At 41.5% G+C, this 4,010-nt stretch overlaps 1 non-coding gene across 1 annotated transcript; it reads right to left on the minus strand.

The window, feature by feature from the left end:
* Positions 1 to 3,668: 3,668 nt before the first annotated feature.
* On the minus strand, positions 3,669 to 3,775 carry LOC141615744 (small nucleolar RNA R71). The gene has a single exon (XR_012530147.1). It is a non-coding gene; the product is annotated as a small nucleolar RNA R71 (small nucleolar RNA).
* Positions 3,776 to 4,010: the final 235 nt, after the last annotated feature.

Here is a 4,010-nt window from a genome sequence, read left to right on the forward strand (position 1 = left end):
TCTTACCTAAACTCAAATTCCTTATGCTATATATACCCCTTTAATCTCTCCATAATTCTCATCAATTCTAATCATCTAAACCCTAAATACCTTTTGCTACAATCTTCTATTTTAATAATGAATAATCAACCTACGACCCGTTTTCAATCCAAGGAACATGTTGTTATTAGAAAGAAAGTGACCCAATCACCGCCAAGAACCCGCTCCACCTCACCGGCCGACACCTCTCGTTCCCCACGGACCACCGCCGACCTACCCGACAACGACAAGAAGCGATGAAAATTGGTTAAGGGTAAGGGAAAGTTGGTTTCGGAAATTGAGGTAAGTCCAAAAACTGAGAACTATATACTTCAAGATGGTTCTTCATGTGTTCTTTATGCACAACATATGGATGATTACACCTACAATGGACTGAATAATCTTCGATTAACTCAAGTAGAACGAAGTAATATCAATCAAGTTGCTCGATATCGCATTCACGCAGGACGAGTTTATTCGATTGATTGGTTAAAGAAATATAAAGCACTGGGGTTTTTCAAGAATTTTCTCAAGGATCAAGGATGGGAAAATATTGTTGCTGTAAGTGGTCCTGTCTTTCCTATTGAGGTATATCAATTTTATGCTTCTGTTCAATTTAAGGAAGGAAATTTATTTGTTGTGGTTAATGAGACTTCTATAAGAGTCTCTCCTGGTGATTTTTGCGACTTGGCTCGAGTTCCTAAAGAAGGAATTGAGATCAATCCAAGCGTAGAATGGGGAAGTGTGTCACCTAAAAAGAGGTTGATAGTGAAACGGTATTTCAAACAAGATGCGACTTCATCTGAGACTATCTTAACTGCGAAGTTGTCACCAACCTTGAGGTTCTTTTTGAACTTTCTTTGGACTACCATTGTTCCTCGAAAAGAAGGTAGAGATAAATTCGGGGCTGATGAGATGATTATTATGAAGGCCTGGCTTGAAGGAGAAAAGGTTAGTCTACCCTTGCTTGTATTTCATAAAATTATACAAGCTAGTGTAACGGCTAAGATGGATGATTTAGCCTCTACTTTAAGTTTGCCTTATGGGAATTGGATCTCTCGAATTTTAGAGAAGAAAGGAGTTATTGGGAAGCATAGTTATGGAGATATCAAATGTCGAGATGAGCGATCTTTATCTATCTTATATGAAGCTCGTTATTAATGGCAATGAATTAGGTTTTGAGACAAAAGGAGAAAAAGGAGAAAAAGGAGGAAAAAGCAATGTGAGTTTTGATATGTTGGTATTTCCCTCTTTCTTTTACGCATTCCGACTCATATCGAGTCGGTTTAGTGTGCCTTTCCTTGCATTTTGTGCCCAATCCCCGTACTTGTTATTTTGTGTATCCTTTTGCAGGAACCGAGTCGAGTATAGAGGAATTGGGTCAAGAAAGGCATTTTAATGCCTTTACATGAAGAAAGGGGAGATGAAGGAGCTGAGGACAATCCTCTGCCGGCAGGCCGGCAGCCGGCCCACCGGCAGGGGATGTTGCTGTGAGGAGAAAAAGAGGAAAACCAGCTGAGAGGTGTTCTCTGCCGGCAGGCCGGCAGCCGGCCCACCGGCAGGGAACACAAGTCCAACACTTAGGCATTTTTGAAGAAGTTTTTGGCCAAAGATTTGAGGAACGCGCTGCCGGCAAAGGCAGCCGGCAGCCGGGCAACCGGCAGAGGGCAGCTATTCATGAAGAAATGGAAGAAAATCTCAAGAAGGAGAATTCTCTGCCGGCAGGCCGGCAGCCGGCCCACCGGCAGGGAATTACGCAACATCTATTTCTTCTCAGTTTCTGATGAACTCGCTGCCGGCACAAGAGGCCGGCAGCCGGCCCGCCGGTACAGGAACACGCAGCACGCAAATGGGCTTTTTCTCTTTTCTTCCCTTAATTCAATGATAGCCTATAAATACCCCCTCCTTAAACCCTTTGTACACACAACCCTAGATCTGAAAATTCTCCATATTTATTGTAACCATTCCCTAATCAAGTTCTAATCTTTCAATAATTATTATTAAAATTTAGTAAGAATTAGTTAGTTCAAGTAATTGTCAATTGTTTACACTTGGTTTTTGAAGATTGTATTGGGAGATTATTGAAGGATTTCCTTCTTATTATTCAATCAAGCAATCACCTTTACTTTTGTTGGTATAATCTCCTCTCTTATTTCCTTGTTAATCATTTGCTTACATTTCTCTTGTCTCTTATAATTGCTACAATAATCATCATGCTTTCTCTTTATGTTATTTGTTCTTCTCCTCTTATTAGTATGATTATCCCCAACATGAGTGAGTTGTTACCCTTCTAGGGTTTAGGGGGAGCCTAAATAGGATTAGTGGGCATGATTAGTTGATAAATTTTGAGTCTTTGGTGTAGGATTTTGCCTTTCTTAACATTGCATACAAGGTGTTTGACGAATTGTGTGAGTGAAAGCTTGTATCTTTTTGTCTTGCTAACTTAATTCCTCCTTTGAATGAAAATTTGTTGGTGGTCTTGTTGCTTGTTTTGAATTAGTTGTTGCTCAACGAAAGTTGGTAACCGCCTCTAGGACGAACCCTCACCTTAGACTTCTATATCAACTTTGTCGCCCCTTAGTTCATTTAGGTGACCCCGAAGACCCTAGTCTCTTAATCCATCGTATTCATCTTCATTTAATCGTTTATTTAGTTGCTCTAGTAGTTAAGATCAAACCCTTTTCCTTCATTGTTGACTAGACTTGACTCTTAGTTGGACTTAGTAGAAACCCCCGTCGTCTTCGTGTTCGACCCCGACTAAATACTACATTTAATTGGGTTTTATAAATTGTTTTGATAGAGAGAAAATGCGACAAATTCCGACTATCAAATGGCGCCGTTGCCGGGGATGGCGTTAGGTTATGCTTAGTTTTTGCTTATAGTATTTGCTTTAGTCTTATCTCAATTGTTAGTTTGTTTTAGTAGTTGTGTGTTCTTTGTAGAGTGTGTGATTTCTTGCCTTCCCCTAGTGTGTAAAAGCACTAGGAGACTAACGATTTGTCAAGTGCATGCCTAGAAGGAACCACCAAGCTCTTCTCTTCAACTCCGACCCCGAAAGGCTTTCTAGAACCTTGAGGACAAGAACCCTTGAGAGAGTTAGGAATAGTTCCTCTCAAGCAAACTTGGACCAACCAAATTCACACGTCCCACAAAATATTGATACCACAACCACACTTCAACCAAACCTCACAATTGAGACTCTACTAGAAAACCCCTTTCATAACTTCCCTAATTATAATAGCCCACCTCAAACACCACCACATCAAGTACCAAATCCACCACCACAAATGGCTCTTAGAGATCATAACCGGCCTAACCATAATGATTCATATAACCCTATCAATTTTGGCACATTGGCCCCAAACAACTTTGAAATGCATCCCGCCCAAGTCGGGTTAATTGAGAAGGACTTGTTCGGGGGTCATATTGAAGAGGATGCCCATGCTCATCTCCGGAAGTTTAAGAGGAAAGTTTCAATTATGAAGAAGAATGGGGTGTCCGAAGACACCTTGAGAATGATGTTGTTTCCGTTTTCATTGACGGGCAAAGCGGACCGATGGTTGAACATTCACCCACCGGATACTTTCACTACTTGGGATGCTTTGGCTAAAGCATTCATGGCCAAGTATTACCCTTCCTCCAAGACCGCGATGCTCCGTAATGAGATCCATACGTTTCAACAAGAGGATGGGGAGTCTTTGGGTGAAGCTTGGGACCGTTATCAAGACTTGATAGCGAGTTGCCCCCACCATGGAATACCGGAATGGTACATCACTCAAACATTCTTCCAAACTTTACTACCAAGGACTAAGGAGATGGTAAATGCCTCCGCGGGGGGAGGATTTGATCACTTGAGTGATGAAGAGGGCACGCGTTGATCAAGAAAATGGTAGATTCGGAGGCAAACTATGGTTCTAGAGGAAACATGCTAAGAAGGAATGAGAAGTTTCCTAAGGAAAACGCCTCCAACTCCGAGACAAATGCCAAGCTCG

Source organism: Silene latifolia, chromosome 11 (genome assembly GCF_048544455.1).
Source record: "Silene latifolia isolate original U9 population chromosome 11, ASM4854445v1, whole genome shotgun sequence".
Classification (NCBI taxonomy): domain Eukaryota; kingdom Viridiplantae; phylum Streptophyta; class Magnoliopsida; order Caryophyllales; family Caryophyllaceae; genus Silene; species Silene latifolia.